Below are 18907 nucleotides of genomic sequence, written 5' to 3'. Positions count from 1 at the left end.
TAACTTCCTAACATTACCATGGCATTTGTAAACTGTCATGCCCTGGTGGAAGTGTAGCAGTGAGGATGACCAGAGATCTTTCTCATCACCATCTCGGTTTTGGTGCACTTTGACCGGCTTCTTTACTGCAAGCTGTTTCATCAGCAGGGTCTTTATGACCTGTATCTTGTGCCGACCTCCTTTCTCATCCTGTGACTTAGAATGCCTTAACCATCTGGGAATGCAGCCCAGTAGGTTTCAGCCTCATTTTACCCAGCTCCTATTTAAGATGGAGTTGTTCTATTTCTAATGCCTCTGACAGTGGGAGGATCCTGGGAGGCAGAGGCTGCAGTAAGCTATTGTTACCAGAAAAGGGTCCTGATCCAGATCCCAAGAGAGGGTTCTTGGATCTCCGTAGGCAGAGCACCCTTGAGGGCTGTAGGTTGTCCATTTTTATGGTTATTTATCGATCACATGTTAAACAAGGGGCGGCTTATTCATGCCTCCCCTTTTTAGACCTTGTAGGGTAACTTCCTGACATTGTGATGGCATTTGTAAACTGTCATGGAGCTGGTGGGAATGCAGGAGTGAGGATGACCAGAGGTTGCTATTGTCGCCATCTTGGCCTTGGTGGGTTTTGGCCGGCTTCTCTACTGCAACCTGTTTTATCAGCAAGGTCTTTATGACCCGTATCTTGTGCCGACCTCCTATCGCATTCTGTGATTAAGAATGTCTTAACTTCCTGGGAATGATGCCCAGCAGGTCTTAGCCTGCACAATCGTGGTGGAAGGCAAAGGGGAAGCAAGACACGTTTTACACGGCAGCAGGCAAGAGCGCATGCACAGGGAACTCCCCTTTACAAAACCATCAGATCTCATGAGACTTCCTATCACAAGAACAGCATGAGAAAAACCTACCCTCATGATTCTAATTACCTCCCACCAGGTCCCTCCCATGACACATGGGGATTATTAAACTTCAATGTAAGATGTGGGTGGGGACACAGAGCCAAACCATACCAATGAATCTTTTTTTTAAACTTGTGTTTTAAGTTCAAGGGTACATGTGTGGGTTTGTTACATAGGTAAACTTCGTGTCATGGGAATTTGTTGTACAGATTATTAGATCACTCAGGCATTAAGCCTAGTACCCATTAGTTATTTTTTCTGATCCTTCCCTCCTCCTACCCTCCACTTAAATACATTATGTTAAGTATGGAGAAACCCCATCTCTACTAAAAATACAAAATTAGCCAGGCATGGTAGCGCATGCCTGCAATCCCAGCTACTCAGTAGACTGAGGCAGGATAATCGCTTCAACCTGGGAGGCAGAGGTTGAGGTGAGCCAAGATCGTGCCATTGTACTCCAGCTTGTGCAACAAGAGCGAAACTCTGTCAAAAAAAAAAAAAAAAAAAAAAAGCCAGACAAACAGAAAAACATTACGTTGAGTAAAGGAAGCCCAGACACAAGACTACATATTATCTGGTTCCATTTATATGAACTTCTAGTAGAGGCAAAACTAAGCTAAGGTGATAGAAATCAAGATCAGTGGTTTCTTGAGCAGGAGTGGAGGGTGACCCTGTTTGGATTCTGTCCTTCATCAAACAATGTAAAAGACTGGTTAAACATGGAGATTCTGGAGCTAAGTGCCCAACTCAAATCCTGGCTTGATGGCATAGCAGATGGGTGAACTTGGGCAAGTCACTTAGCCTCTCTGAACCTCACATTTTCCCACCTGTATTAGTTCTACTTACTATATAAGGGTTGATGGGGAATTAAATGAGATAATACATGGTGTAGAGTTGAATAGTGTCCCCCACAGAAAAATTAATGTTTACCCAGAACCTCAGGATGTAAGCTTATTTGGAAATAGGGTCCTTGCAAATGTAATGAGGACAAAACTCGAGATAAGAGTCTACTAAGTTAGGGTGGGCCCTAAATCCAATGAAAGTGTCCTTATAGGAGACAGAAAAGAACACACAAAGAAAGAGAGATGTGACAGCAGAGGCAGATATTGGGGTGATGTGTGTACAAGCCAAGAAATACCAAGGACTGCTGGCCACATCACAAGTGACGAGAGATGTTGGGATGGTTTCTCCCTCAGAACCTTCGGGGGGGACAAACCTCATCAACACCTCAGTTTTAGATTTCTGGCCTCCTTACTGCAAGAGGATAAATTTCTTTTCTTTTCTTTTCTTTTTTTGTTGAGACAGAGTCTCACTCTGTTGCCTAGGTTGGAGTGCAGTGGCATGACCTCAGCTCACTGCAACCTCCGCCTCCTGGGTTCAAGTGATTCTCCTGCCTCAGCCTCCTGAGTAGCTAGGATTACAGGTGCCCACCACCATGCCTGACCAATTTTTGTATTTTTAGTAGAGACGGGGTTTCACCATGTTGGCCAGGCTGCTCTCAAACTCCTGACCTCGTGATCTGCCTACCTTGGCCTCCCAAAGTGCTGGGATAACAGGCGTGAGCCACCACACCCGACCAAATTTCTATTGTTTTAATCTATGCAGTTTGTGGCAGTTTGTTAGGGAAACCCTAGGAAACAAACATATAGTAAGGGTCCATGGGTGATAAATGAATTTTTTTATTAGTAAAATTAGTAACCTGGTATTAAAGAGCAGCAGCCCACCTCTGTATTCCTGTGGATACCATGATCTAGCTAGACGTTTGTATCCAATCTGTTCAGGCCATCATATCAAAGAATCATGGGCTGGGTAGCTTAAACAACATAAATTTATTTCCTTACAGTTTGGAAGGCTGCAAGTCCAAGATCAAGGTGACAGCACAGTTCTTCTTCTCAGACCTCTTTCAATGACTTGAAAATAGCCATCTTCTCCCTCTATCTTCCCATTGTCTTTCCTCTGTACATGTCTGTCCCCAAATGTTCTCTTCTTATAAGGACACCCATCCTTATAAGGGTTAGGGCCCACCACCCTAGTGGTCTCATTTTATCTTAATTACCTCTTTAAAGACCATCTTTAAACACAGTCACATTCTGAGAAACAGGTTAGGACTTCAACATATGAATTTTGGAGAGACACAGCTCAGGCTGTAACAGTGCTGATAAATGCTTTCTGTGCTGAAACATCAGCACATTGAGCCTACAGCTTGCAATGATGATTTAATAATATTGAACAAGGATTTACTGAGCTTGCTGCAGCAACCATGGAAATGTCCTGGTCAGATCTATCTATGACTGCATTCATGCTGGGTCATGCTTCTGCTGGGCTGTTCCTTGCCAACGACTGAGGACTGGGAGAAGGGAGGGTGAAGGGCATCCTGGATCAGAGCCATTCCTGCAGCTGCAGGATTTGTCTAATGGACAGTGTCTGCTCTGGGTGTCCCCATTAGTCTGGTAGAGACTCTAGAGCTGCACTATGATCTGAGGCTCTTCTTATCCAATCCATCCTTCCCTCTCTTCTTTCACAGGTGTCAGACCTGTATCACAGTTGAAGTCTCTCCCTGATCACTTTTACTCTCTCCTCTTTATTCTTCACAGGCATTTCCTAAAATAAACCTTTCATATCTCATCTTATTTCAGGTTGCTATCACAGAGTACCTTACCCTGGGGGGCTTAAACAACCTACATTTATTTCTCACAGTTCTGAGAGCTTCCAGCCTCTTCCTGGTTGCAGACAGCCAACTTTTCATTGCACCCTTATGTGAAAGAAAGAGGATGAGTGAGCTCTCTGAAATCCCTTTTAAAAGAGCACTGGCCGGGTGCAGTGGCTCACACTTGTAATCCCAGCACTACAGGAAGCCGAGGTGGGCAGATCTCCAGGTCAGGAGATCGAGACCATCCTGGCTAACATGGTAAAACCCCGTCTCTACTAAAAATACAAAAAATTAGCCACGCATGGCGCCTTTAGTCCCAACTACTCAGGAGGCTGAGACAGGAGAATGGTGTGAACCCAGGAGGCGGAGCTTGCAGTGAGCCTAGATCACACCACTGTACTCCAGCCTGGGTGACAGAGCAAGACTCTGTCTCGAAAAAAAAAAAAGCAACTCATCCCATCCATTCATAACGGTTCCATTTTTACGACCTAATCACCTCCTAAAAACCCCACTTCCTAGATAGAGGTTAGGGTTTTAACACATGAATGTTGCAGGGACGTAAACATTCAGTCCATAATACACCTCTTATCCCAGCTCAGCATCTACTTCTCAGAAGACCTGAACTAACACACATGCCATGTTGAGAATTTAGGAGTGAGACAAAAAATTAGCCTAAAAGCCTGGAATTCACCAAAACTGCCATAGAGCATAAAGCATTTTGGTGCAAAATTTAAAGCCAGGTACTTCCTTTTCCATCTTACCATAATGCACACTGGATAGGTACAAATGCTACCATGATATCGTGTGTTTTACATAAATATATTTAGAAGTTGGAACTCAAATCTAGGTCTCTTTTTACCAAAGATAGTGCTTTTCACCACTATGTTCTTAGGGGTTTGAAACTCAAATGCCTCTGACATTGGACAGGTAACAGAAAGGTGTGAACCAGGTCAGGCATAAGGTTAAAAGAATGATGGAGCTTGCAAGGAAATAAAAAGAACATACATTCAAATTTAAGTTTTTAAACTAGCTAAAGAAAACACATCTGTGGACAGTGCTCGACCAGCTAAGCTACCTGCTGAGAAGTCTGCAACTCCTGCTTTTCTTCTTTATCACTCATTTTGGTTATCATCATTGTCTTCCTGCCTCCCTTACTTGGAAATCTTTTCTGATACCTGCATGGTGAACTCCTACCCATCCTTCAAATCCTTAGACAAATGTTACCTATTCAGATCTTTCTGCCACTTCTCAAGCAGACTCAGACTCTCCTTTCTGTCTGTTCCCATAACACTTGGTATCTTTCTCTTTTCCAGCAATTAGTGAATTTGTTTGCAGTCCTGTCTCCCTGCTAGATGATAAGCTCCCCAAGGTCAGAGAGTTTTACTCCCTACTCCTCACTTGCATTTGAGGACAGAACACTACCATTTATTGAGTGCCTGCTCTGTATCAGGCATTGCAGTAAGCACTTAATCTTCACAGTTCCTCCGGCAAGGCAATTCTCCTACCCCATTTTACAGATGGGGATTCTGAATTCCAAGAAGGTAAAGTCCCCTGCCTAAGGTCCCACAACTAGCAAAACTTTGGCAGAGGTGGAATTCAAACTCAGATCCCCCTGTCACCAAAACTCCAACCCAATCTCCCATGCTATACTGCTTCCTAGTTAGCCAGAGGGGCCCTCTGCCCACAGATGGCTAAGGGTACAGAGGAGGAGCCACAGGAACCATTCCTGTCCTTCCTGTGCATTGAGGGGGCTGGACTAACTGACATTTAGCTTTTTTCTTGCACTGACGTTTTATTCTAGGAGGTTTGTTATCTCTCCTTTTGACACCGCCTGAACTATTTGAGACAAGTCCCTGCTTAAAAAATAATGATAAAACTGCCTGTCGGTGGAAATAAGCCTCACACACTATCTCACTAATAGAAGCAGGAGAATTTCTGAAATACCTCTGCAACTTCGTTAGGCATGCAAGATTAAGCTCGAATTCATCTCGGCTCAGTCATACGCGCTCTGAAACTGAATTGTGAAGGATGGAATTTGCAGCTGCTCAGTTCATTCAAGATGAAGACAAGGGAGACCTGGGCAAACATGCAGAAAACTGCTCATTGGAAGAGAGGGCCTTCTAACTGCCGATAGTCTGGTGGACCCTGACCAATTTGGACACGTCGTATAAGGCGTAAATGTGCAGACCCTGGATTCAGAACCTCCAGGTTCAAACAGAGCTTCACCACTTGCTAGATGAGTGGCCTTGAGCAAGTTTCTTAATTTCTCAATTCCTCAATTTCTTCATCTATAAAATGGGGTAAATAATAGAACCCATACCACTAGCTGTTGTGGGGAATAAGTGAACTATTGCATATCATTAGTACAGTCCATGATATATAAGAAATGCTTAATACTGTGAGTCACAATAATCATGTATGGTCTTTCTAAGAGTGTTCAGAATGGTCTACTGCTCCTAGGAGAGAGGCCAAACTCAGGGTCATGCTTGCAAGGCCCTGCACACCTGGCCTCCGACTATCCCTCAAGCCTCACATCTTGCTTCTCAGCTTCATTTCACCGTCATCCCTGCTCAACGACTTGCAGTAGTCCGGATGGTCCCCACTTTCTCTTCCCTTCCCTGCCACTGCTGTCACATATAAACTCCTACTCACCTGATATGGTTTCACTGTGTCCACACCCAAATCTCATCTCAAATTTTAATCCCCATGTGTCAAGGGAGGCACCTGCAATCTCCACGTGTTGAGGAACGGAAGTGATTGGATTATGGGGGTGGTTTTCCCCATGCTGTTCTTGGGATAGTGAGTGAATTCTCATGAGATCTGTTGGTTTCATAAACAGTAGTTTTTTTCCTACATGCCCACACTCTCTCCTGCTGGCTTGTGAAGAAGGTGCCTGCTTTCCCTTCCACCATGATTGTAAATTTCCTGAGGCTTCTCCAACCATGTGGAACTGTGAGTCAATTAAACCTCCTTTGTTTATAAGTTACCCAGTCTTGGGTAATATCTTTATAGCAGCGTGAGAACGGATTAATACATCACCCTTCAGAGATCACGTCCTCTAGACACCTCCTCCTACCTCCCCACCAGGCAGGAAGGTTGCATTAGAGGTTGCAGGAAGGTTCCTCACACAGCATGAGGTTTGGTTCTGCTGGGGTGCAGGAGTGGGGATCGCTCCAGGGAAACTGTCCTTCGATTCACCTTGCCCTATGTAAACACACAAGAATGTGCTGGGTGTCAGCTGGTACTTGCCTTTGGTAGAAAGTCAAACAAAGGGGCAGCATCTCTCAAACCATCAGGAGGGGCCAGGATGCCCATGATGATAGCCACAGGAAGCTTCTCTGAGGATCAGATGGGATCCTCTCTCCTTTCAGGGAGTATTATCAGTAGCTGAGTAAGCACTTAATCTTCTGAGGACTTGGAAGCCTCCATCCTACAAGGTTTTCTCTTGTCCAGTAAGTTCTTGTTTCTTTTGCCTGTAACTTCTGGCACTCTTTCCTCCAATCATGTTGTCATCATCCTCAATAGCACCACATCACCCCAAAAGGCACCCACAAAAGTGCTTGTCTTCCAAGATCCCACAAAACCTTGCATTTCTCCTCTTCTGGTCCTTTTCATACTGTATATGGTTAGGGTTTAGGAGTGTGGATTCAAGAACCAGACTGCTGGAGTTCCGGTCCAAGAGCATCTATTTCCTAGCTGTGTGACCTCAGGTAAGTTACTTAACCTCTCTGTGCTTCAGTTTCTTTGTAAACAAAATAAAACTAGTACCTTTCTCATGGGGTGTTGTAAGGGCTAGATGAATCAAAACATGTAAAACTCTTGGAATAGTACCTGGCACCCAGAACTTGCTCAATAAACATCAGCAATAATCAGTACAACTACTCATCTGTATCTCCCTCCTCGCCCCTCACTGGGTTGTACGGTCTAAGAAATTAGTGGCTATCTGCATTGTTTATCCCTTGCCACTAGCACAGGATCTAATACAAAGCAGATATTCATTTGTGGAGGGAAAGAAAAGATAGAGAGAAGAAGAAAGGAAAGGATGGAAGAAAGAGGAGGGATGGAAAGGAAGGAGAGAGAAGGCGAGAAAGGGAAGAGAGAGGAGATGAAAGATGGGGAGGGGAGGACAGAAGAGGGGAGGAAAGGGAAGGGGAAAATTCTTGAAGGTTGTTCACTTGTAACCCCACCAATACGGTAAATAGAGAAATGTACCTAGAATTGAAGAAAACCAGATAAATGTCCACCCAAGTGGAATTGATCACTCTGTCTTAGCCTCTCCAAATCACGTAACTATCCTGAACCATTAAATACATCAGAATATTTTTTTTTTTTTGAGACAGAGTCTCACTGTCACCCAGGCTGGAGTGTAGTGGCGCAATCTTGGTTCACTGCAACCTCTGCCTCCCAGGTTCCAGCAATTATCCTGCCTCAGCCTCCTGAGTAGCTGGGATTACAAGTGTGTGCCACCAGGCATGGCTAATTTTTTTTGTATTTTTAGTAGAGACAGAGTTTCACCATGTTAGCCAGGCTGGTATCAAACTCCTGACCTCAGGTGATCCACCCGTCTTGTCCTCTCAAAGTGCTGGGATTACAGGCCTGAGCCACCACGCCTAGCCCAGAATTTTGTATAGTGAGTTTATTATTTGTTATTTTGGGGAGGCAGGATTAGGAGACATTAGCAGCTACTTGAAAAATGGATTGAATGGACCGGGCACAGTGGATCGTGCCTGTAATCCCAGCATTTTAGGAGGCCGGGGCAGGCAGATTGCTTGAGGCCAGGAGTTTGAGACCAGCCTGACTAACATGGTGAAACCCCATCTCTACCAAAACACAAAAAAATAGCTGGGCATGGTGGTGCAAGCCTGTAATCCCAGCTACCTGAGAGGCTGAAGCAAGAGAATGGCTTGAACCCAAGAGGTAGAGGTTGCACTGAGCCGAGATCGTGCCACTGCACTCTTGCCTGGACCACAGAGCAAGGCTATGTCTCAAAAACAAAAACAAACAAATAAAAATGCATTGAATGGCATAAATGGCTTTCTACATTGGACCAGGATCCAGCTGGTCCCTCAGAGATTCCCCCGTCTGGATACGTCTCACTCCCAGCCAGTGCTCATGAAGGTCTGGGTGAAGCCAGTAATTACCTGGGTGCTTGTTCTGCAGTCCCACATACAAGCCTCAGCTCTGCAAATTGAATCCTCAATTTTGCCAGCACACTCACAATGGATCCGTTTTCAGTTGCAGATTCACATTACCCAAGTTCTCAAGATTAATGTTTAAAACCAAAAAGTTAATTGAATTGTTTTCAATGCAAAATCATTATCACACAGATTGGATTTCTCTAACTCCATGTGACCAGTATTTTCTCTCCCCGTCAACAGCCAAGTAATATTCAAAGGTCATCTGATGATTAGATACTCCGAGCTAGAGGAGTTAGATGCATCAAATGTTGAGCAGCATCAAGATAAGATGGACTGATGCATTCATCCCGTAGTAACAGATGGTCCTGCTTCGTATTTTTTAAACTTTGGTCATTCAGGTGCCACCTACATGACTGTTTGCTGTATTCACTGTTACTGTTATTTACTATCTCATTAAGGGGCTCCTGGACCAGCCCTTTGTGGGGAGGGGTTTAAATCCCCCAAACAAATACATCTTTATATGGAGAAGTTTTTTTTTTTTCCTTTGTCACCAGATACTTCCTAATAGAGTTGAAGCCGGTAGGTCTCCCTTAAATGTAAAACTGTCTTTGCAACTTTTAAAAAATCATATGGCAATTAAGAGGAGATACAAATTATTTGTTAAAATGTGAGAATGCGCTTGCATTTCAGAATGCTAAAATTTTAAGGATCGGTGTTTTTATGTGCCTGGGAAGCCTCTCTCTGGAAACCTCGGCCACCACTAAAGTTTGGGTTATGCTCAGATGTGGCCAACACTCCAGGTTAGCCGGACATAATAAGATGCCCACTTAGTCCACGTCACTGCTATTGCTGTGTTGAGGCACGCTGATAGAAATGCTGACCTTCAACCCTGGATACGCGTAACACAAGTTTCCTTAGGGGTTGTAGGAACTGTTGGTCTGAAGGTCAAAAAATCATAGATTTTTACTCCAGGACCTTCCTCTTTCTTCCTCCCTGGGTTTAGGGAAAGTAGGGCATCATCAAATTTCACATCGATTTAATTGAACCTTGCATATCTGTATTCCCCATGCAAAGCGCCATTCATTTGATAAGAAAGTAAGTTGTTTATATCTCATTCCTGGTATTAGCAACTTACCCCTTAGTCAAATGGATGCATTTGCATAGCTTTATAAAGGCCAGCTCTCCTGGATATTACTTAAATATTTAAAATACTGAATTTTTAAAATAAAGCTTTACATTTCTACTCTATAATTATTTTGCAGCTATAAATAAGTGAAAAATCTACATCATTTGTCAGAAATAAAAGGAAAAATAAATGCAAACAAAATAAGACAACACCATCAAAATCTAATGAGATACTGTGGTTTGCTAAAGGTACTACAACTGAAATTTACTCTCTCGTTGTGAAAAGTTACCTAGTGTTAGAGAAGTGTTAAAGATGTAGAATCATCAGACTGAGACTTCTCAATGATATAATCAGACAGGTTAAAAAAAGAATTTCATGTGAGAAATTAAATTCTGCTAATGGGAAAATGAGACCGAATGTTTTTTGATACCGTTTTATTGTGCCTCATAAAATCATCTCACATATCATCAGTAAACATGTTCCAACCTTCAGGAACATTTATTGTGCCAATGGAAACAAAATACTCAAACAGCATTGGCTGTAAATTTCTGAATCCAACTCCATATTAGTGATGGTCTTGCCACAAAATACTCAAACAGCATTGGCTGTAAATTTCTGAATCTAACTCCATATTAGTGATGGTCTTGCCAATACAAAATCCACTGGTCACTTCAATGTGATAAAGGTCATATATAAAAAACCAATGGGCAACAGTACACTTAATAGTGAAAGACTGAAAGCTTTTCCCCTAAGGTTAGAAACAGACAAGGATGCCAGATTTCACCATTTTTATTCAACATAGTATTGGAAGTTCTCGCCAGAGCAATTAGGAAAGCAAAATAAAAGGCATCCAAATTGGAAAAGAAGAAGTAACTGTTCACATATAACATGATCTCATATGTAGAAAACCCTAAATATTCCACACACAAAAATTGAAGCTAATAAATAAATTCGGCAGAGTTGTGAGATATCCAATCAAAACACGAAAATCAGTTTGCATCTCTATACACTAGCAATGAACAATCTAAAAATGAAATTAAGAAAGCAATTCCACTTAAAATAGCATCAAAAAAAGAATAAATGTTTAGGAATAAACTTAACCAAAGAATAGAGAGACTTCTATGCTGAAAATTACAAAACACTGCTAAAAGAAATTTAAAAAGACATAAATAAGTGCAAAGAAATCCTATGTTCATGGATTGGAAGAGTTAAATATTGCTAAGGTGACAATACTACCCAAAGCAATCTACACATTCAATGCAATCCTTACAAAAATCCTAGAAATATTTTTCGGGGGAGGGAATAAACATTCAAAATTTATTTTCCAACAGACAGACAGCATCAGCAGGTACAACTATAGGAGTTTCTCTGTAGATCATATATTCACAAGGGCATTATTAGCTCAATAGTGAGAAAACCCTGCTGTGTTCTCTGTAACAGTATCCACTTCACAGCATAAATAGGTACTATCACTGTGCTCATTTACAATTCCAGAAGGAAAGTACAACTTGGCAAAAAAAAAAAAAAAAAAAAAAAAGGAATATGTGGTGAGGAATCCTCAAGTCAGGTGCAATAACTGACAGACAAGATTTTGGCCAACAGTCTTGGATCCACATTTCAATCAGGGCCTTCCACAGAAAGGGGAAAGACTTCCTTCCCAGGGGTTAGAATTTATCATTCTTCTTCTCATTAAATCATTAGAGCAATGTTGCTTTGCTTTGCTTTGCTTTGTTTTGTTTTGCTTTGTTTTGTTTTGTTTTATGGAGACAGAGTCTCACTCTGCTGCCCAGGCTGGAGTGCAGTGGTGCAATCATGGCTCACTGCAGCCTCGACTTCCCAGGCTCTAGTGATCCTTCCACTTCAGCCTCCTGAGTCGCTGGGGCCATAGACGCACATCACCCCCACCTGATTTTTTATTATTTGTAGAAACAAGGTCTCATCATGCTGCCCAGGCTGGTCTTGAACTCCTGGGCTCAAGTGATCCTCCCGCTTCGGTCTCCCAAAGCACTGGGATTACATATGTGAGCCACCACACCCAGTCTACAGCAATGTTTCATTCGCTCAATATTGTTACATGTACAAAATATTACAAAAAATGGAGTCACAAAAACATCTTGAACGTCCAATTTTTCCCACCAAAACATCAACTTTTAGGTTTATGACAGGGCCTGGGAATTCTTCAGTGGTCTTAAAATAGGAAAACAAACACTATGGCTACAAAAAAAAAAAAGAAAAATAAATGAGGTAGATAAATTAAAGCTTTCACACCTAGGACTTGCCTGTCCCAACTTTGTAGCCTTCATGAAATATTCAAGGAAAAAAATCTTCATAATTACTTGGCGTAAGTCACACTAAGGAAATTAAACAAAAAAATTAGTATGTGAGTTTGTAATAGAAAATGCCCTTCCATAAGTTTCTTCTTAAGAATGAAAACCTAGTTCTCCAATAGAGTAGCCACTGGCAAGCTAAATTAAGTCAGCTGAGCTTCCCCCGCTCAAGTGCCCACCTCTTCTGGAGTTCAGGAAGACAAAGGCATCTGAGAGATGCAGACAGGACACGGGCACTCTGAGGCCAACTGAGCTGTATCTAAATAAGCAGCAACACAGACATTGACTCCCTAAGGACTAATATAAGTAGATATGAGGGCATCCCACTTAAGGTACTAAGGCTGAAGCAATTTTATAATTCCACAGCCTTAGGTTTCTCTGTTGTTTTTTAAGTACATTCAAACAAACAAACAAACAAAAAGATGGAGACAGGGTTGCGGACATATAAAACAGGTACCTAAATAGATAAAGGGCCTTGTCCTTTTACCCACATCAGTTACTATGGAGTATCCAGTACCTCTCTTTTCAACAGGCTAAGTAGTTAGTTGTCTTTTCCACTGTGGTTCAGTAAGGTCCAATGGTTCTACCTTGAAATAGATAACAGTCTTTGGAAAAAGTCACTCTAGGTTGTACGAAGATTCTATGTATACAGTTTGTCACAAGTAACAAAGCTACTTTGCAAGACCCACTTCTTTCCAAAATTTAAAAAAGAATTTTAGTCTGTACTTGTTTGGGTGTGATTTTTTTTGTTGTTGTTCACTTTTTGCAAAGCAGCATAGCAACAATCATGATTGTAGAACTTGCCTGAGATTGTGGTCATAACCCTTATAAACATCATTTGCATACCAGTAAGAAAAAGAAAACAGGAGGAGATGAGTTCTTTTTTTTTTTTTTTTTTTAAGACAGAGTCTGGCTCTATCACCAGGGCAGAGTTCAGTGGCATGATCTCGGCTCACTGCATCATCTATCTCCCGGGTTCAAATGATTCTCCTGCCTCAGCCTCCCGAGTAGCTGGTATTACAGGCACTCGCCACCACACCCAGCTAATTTTTGTATTTTTAGTAGAGACAGCATTTCACCATGTTGGCTAGGATGGTCTTGATCTCTTGACCTCGTGATCTGCCTGCCTCGGTCTCCCAAAGTGCTGCAATTATAGGCTCGAGCCACCGCATCCGGCTAGGAGATGAGTTCTTATTAAAAAGAGCAGATTCTAGAGATTTCAATCTGCTTGCATTTCTCTTTCCACGCAAGTTCTCCTTGAGTTTGGCTGACGACAATCTCGTCTTCTTCCAGGAAGTGAGGAAACTGGTGTTTGGGAATGCTCCCAGAAGCACCTGTTTTTGCCATATCTGCACTGATACCCCAATGGAAGCCATCCACGTTGGAGACAGTGGCGTTATTTATATTGAAGTTGATTCCCAAGGAAACCAGGAGGGTAGGAACACCGCCACTCTGGATCAGAGATCTCATTGGTCTTCATGGCTATACCACCATTGAGTGTGCTGGTGTCCTGGTTCCACACAACAGGGCCCAAGTTCACCGAAGTGGACAGGATTTCCCTGGGAAATATTTGAGACTCTTTCCATCTGTACCTAACAGAGTTATGGTGTTCTTAATAGCCAGCTTCCTACCATGGCATGCTGAGTCATATAGTGGACCTTCCAGTTGCATTTGGTGGTAAAAGCTCACCCACAAATGTTGCATGCAAAAGGTTTCTCTCCAGTGTGAGTCTGCTCGTGAACCTGAAGAAGGCTAATGGGTGAGAAGTTCTTCCCACACCGTGTGCAGCTGTGTTGCTTGGCCTGTTGGCATGGTTAGGCCGCTGACAAAGGGGTCATCCCCAGGGACAATGTGGAGGGTTCAACAAATGTGCCAGGGACTTCAACTTTGACATAGATTGGCTGAGCTCGGATAAACATTGAAGGGAGATGGCTCCAACCTTCTGTCTTAATCGGGCTGTTTTCAGAGCTTTCTGCTTTGTCTCTGGCATCAGGAGACTGACTGATCCTTCCTACTTGGCATTGGCTGGGGAGAGTACCTGGAAGGCTGTGATTTCCATGATGTCTGGACTTCAGCTCTGATACTCCCGGGCTCCCATCGGTGAGGACCAGTCGTTGGTCAAACTGTTTCTCTTCATGGAACTGTTTTCTCTGCTGCTCTGGTGCTGCAGGCCAAAAGGGGCAGGACCCACGTTTCCCAGGGCATCTGAAGAAGACATCGTGGTGAACCCTAGTATAGGTGATGCCTACTGCATGCTGGGAGGAGGCACAGGGACCTTTGAGGAGCTACTAGAGGCCTCCTGGGAGCTGACTTCATCTACACTGGTGCTTTCAAAAACATCATTATGGCACATGGCACTGGTGCTGCCATTCTCCTCCACCGTCATTGGCTCAGGACCCATAAAGTCACAGGAATTCTCTGGCAGGGGAAGTTTGGGAGTCTGACTGTCCATGTCCATCTGAATATGCTGATACAACAACACAGCACTGGTGAACTTCTTCTGATAGAAAAGGCACAGATGATGTGCCTTTATAGATGTGTTGGGTTGGTGAATCCCAATGTATCTTAAGGGATGCTTTTGGTAGAAAAAGTTCAGCCACAGATCTTACATTGGAATGGTGTCTCCAGAGTGCGGATGCAGCAATGCATTTAGAGGGAGCTTTAGCAGATCTTACACTGGAACGGTGTCTCTGGAGTACGGATGCAGCAAAGCATTTAGAGGGAACTTTAGCAGCTTAATACTTGGTGGCAAATGAGGCATTTGTTGAGGTCCGTGGTGGTCATGTCGATATACTCCACCAGCTGCTGCAATTTCAGAGTCTCTGATGCTGGTTCAGGGGTCCCACCTTCTTGAAAGCCACCAACCCTTGAGGAATTATGGTTTGGCCCCATGCCAGGAAGCGTGGGCTACAGGTCACTGGGCAATGGGTCACCTGTGAGGTCCTTGGGGTTAGGCCCCAAAGAGAGCTTTCGAAGTAGCCCTGCAGAGGGGATTACAAGAACAGGTTTTGTGTCTAAAGAGAGACTCAGTTCATCTACTGATGTACAAAGAATGCATAGGGGATGTGATCCCTACCACCATTTTGACCTAGAGCTCAGCAAACAGCTGAGGGTTTGCCTTCACCTGAGGATGTTGGTGAACGTGCATCTCGAGGTTGCCCTTGGTGGTGAAGCAGTTATCACAGAAAGAGCACACAAAGGGTCTCTCTTCCCATGTGAAAATGGAGGTGGATCTGCAAGGAGTTATCAGTCTCAAAAAACCTTGCTACAATACTTACACTTGTCCTTGTAGAGGATCACCTCGTCTTCGGGTTTGACATCCACTGAGGTTCAGTGGCTTCCCCTTCCCTTTCTTGGATGGGTCTAGTGCCCCAGTGGAGAAAGGACTTTGGAAGTGCACCAAGCCCGGGGCCTTAGGAAGCAAAGCACTCAAGAGGGGGAACATTACATTTGAAGCACCCTGGTCCCATCCAGCTTCACAGCAAAGGGCATCAGCCCTGGGGATGGAGAACTGGTGGTGAAAAGGATGTTGGTGTGAGTTAGTATGGCTTGTTTCAAGGTGTCCAGAGACAGACCTTGGCTTCCAGCTTTCAGGCTGAGCAAAACCACAGCTGCAGGAACCTGCTGGGACAGGTGACTGCACAAGGTCTTCAGGGTGTTGGCCCCTTCCCCACCTGAGTGCAAGGCGTGCTAAGGCCCACTTATCCACCTGGATGTGGATCTGATTGGTGAGCTGAATCTACCATAGCTGCTGCGGCACAGGATCTTCTCAAGGACCCACGGGATGCTGTTGATACTGGGCACAGAGGCTGGCAGTGCATCTTAGCTCCACTGATTTATTACCACTTTGGTGCCCTGTAGTGCCTGCAGGCTCACATAGTGTTGGCTACTTTGCCTTTGAGTAAATAGCTTATCTCCTGGAGTGTGGGTGGCAGGCCACCTCTGGTTTTTAGGTGCACCACAAACTCCACACCCAGCTCCTTCTTCATGTTCCCTAAGCGGCCACCATTCTCCCTGTGACCATCCTTACTGTTTGAACAAAGTGGCTGGTGGCTCAGCACAGCTCCAGAGAAGTCTCCTGAAGGCGCTGGCCCCTCGCTGTCATTCATGATGACAACACAACTGGTGGATTTTCAGTGCAATTTTTCTTATGTTCTAAGAACTCAAAGATGCTAAAGAACTCTGCACAACATTTCTCACATTTGTGTGTTTCCTCCCAATGAAGCCACTTTATCATCGTGATTCCCTGGGCGGTTCGCTGGAGCACCTAAAGTTTGGATGTCTGGCCTCCAGAACGATGAGAGAATACATTTCTGTTGTTTTAAGCCATCGCGTTTGTGGTTGTTTGTTACAGCAGCCCTGGCTCCCAGGCCACCAGAGCCACTGGGGCCACATCTGCAAATGCTAGGGTCAGCTTCTCTGGCTGCTCCTCACCCTGGTCCTCCTCCTAGTTGATGTGCTGGGGTTTTGCCAGCTTGTGCCTCGACGTGGTGTGAGGAAAATGCAAATCAAACCCACAATGAGATACCACTTCACATCCATTAGGATAACTTATTTAAAAAAATTAAAACCTGAAAATAACAAGTGTTGGCAAAGACGCGGAGAAATTGGAACATTTGTGCATTGCTAGTGAGGATGTAAAAGGTGCGGCCACTACAGAAAACAGTATGGCAGCTCCTCAAAAAATTAAACATAGAATTACCACATGATTCAACAATTCAATTTCTGGGTATATACCCAAGAGAATTGAAAGCAGGGACTCAAACAGGTATTTGTGTACCGTTGTTCATAGCAGCAGCATTCACAGTAGCCAAAAGGCGAAAAACAGTGCAAGTGTCTATCGTTAAATGAACAAATAAATAAAATATGGTATATACATATAATGGAATATTATTCAGTGCTAAAAAAGAATGAAATTCTGACACATGCTACAACACAGATGAACTTTGAGAATATTATGCTAACTGAAATAACCCAGCCTTTGAAAGACAAATACTGTATGATTTCATTTATATGAGGTGCCTAGAATTGTCAAATTCATAGGGACATAAAGTTGTATGGGGGTTACCAGGGGCGTAGGGGCTGGGGAAAGAATGGGGAATTACCATTTTATAACTACAGAGCTTCTGTTTGGAATGATCAAAAGTTCTGGATAGGTGATAGGTGCACAAATTATAAATGTGCTTAATGCCAGTGAAAATGACACACACTTAAAAGTGGTTAAAATGGTAACTTTTATGTTATATATATGCTTTAATCACAATAAAAGGTATATGCTGGTCAATCCTAAGCAGGAGAATGGATAAACAAATTGTAGTATATTCATACAATAAAATACTACTCAGCAATATTTTTTAAAGCTACTGATATGCCCCAAAACATGGATGAATCTCAAAAAATTATATTTAGCAAGAGAAGCCTTACAGAAAGGGATATATACAGATGATTCCACTTGCACCAAGTTCTAGAATAGGCTACATTATTCAAAGTGAAAAATATCAGAAAGTGGTTGCCTGGAAGGGGGTTGGTTTTGATTAGAAAGGGCTTGGAATTTTCTGAGGTGAAGAAAATATACTATATTTTGGATTTCATGGTTGTACATAATTGCCAAAACTCATTTAATTTAACACTGAAGGTTTTATCATATGTAAATTATACCTCAAAGATACAGAAAAATTCTCTTGGTCGAAATTTCTTTCTAGATGGACAGTACTAACCTGAGTATCCTAATGGTCCCTCTCCTTTCTCTCATCTCCATGGCTGCACAATCTCCTGCCTGTCTCTTTTTGATTGACACTTTCCTTATTTGAGGCTGCTAATATATTAAATCAGGTTACATTAACATTTTACAGGGTTGATACATATTCAGTCTTCCTAAGGTGATTTTTCACGTCACCTTTCTGACTCTTTATGAGGTTATATGACTTCTTCACATAACCCCCCTAAGTCAACCCTACCATAATGATCAAGTTTTAAGCATATACTTCACGATAGCCCCAATGCTAGAATATGATATTACTTGCAGTAGATGAGCCCTAGAACTAAACAAGATGGTCCAATATGTTAGTTTACAGTCAGATAACATGATTAAGTTGAAGCATACGAAATTGCCAAGGTTTCTCTTATTTTCAACAAATGTGAATTACATATGCCTCAAAAAGTAATTTTTTTTTTTTTTTTTTTTTTTTTTTGAGACAGAGTCTCTTCCTGTGGCCCAGGCTGGAGTGCAATGCCGTGATCTCAGCTTGCTGCAACCTCTGCCTCCCGGGTTCAAACGATTCTCCCACCTCAGCCTCCAAAGGAGCTGGAGGTGGTGGCACCCGCCACCATGCCCAGCTCATTTTTGTATTTTTAGTAGAGACAGGGGTTCACCATATTGGCCAGACTGGTCTCGAACTCCTGACCTCGTGACCCGCCTGCCTCGGCCTTCCAAAGTGCTGGGATTACAGGCATGAACCACCGCGCCTGGGCATTACTAAAAATTGAATTCAATTATTAAAAATTTAATAATCTGACATTTTTCTCAACATTCTCAACAAGTAATCCAGCGTAAGATGACTATTTCTTTTAAAATTAGAAAAATTTAATAAATAAGCACAAATGATTAGTTGAATGATTTTAAAACAAGCTGTCATATAAGTAGTTAAATAATTACGTTAAATTTAAATAATAATAATTAGTTAAATAATTGTTTTAAAAGATGAGTGAAGTATGTAAAAGATTTTAACTAAATATAGTTTATATACATATGCTCATGGTGGCCCAATATTTTGCTGGAG

At 42.8% G+C, this 18907-nt stretch overlaps 1 pseudogene; it reads right to left on the bottom strand.

Annotated features, from left to right (window-relative positions):
* Positions 1–13322: 13322 nt before the first annotated feature.
* On the bottom strand, positions 13323–17886 carry LOC105485049 (sal-like protein 4; annotated as a pseudogene).
* Positions 17887–18907: the final 1021 nt, after the last annotated feature.

Source organism: Macaca nemestrina, chromosome 18 (assembly GCF_043159975.1).
Source record: "Macaca nemestrina isolate mMacNem1 chromosome 18, mMacNem.hap1, whole genome shotgun sequence".
NCBI lineage: Eukaryota > Metazoa > Chordata > Mammalia > Primates > Cercopithecidae > Macaca > Macaca nemestrina.
Note: the sequence above shows the minus strand (reverse complement) of the source record. Positions and strands in the feature narration are given on the sequence as shown.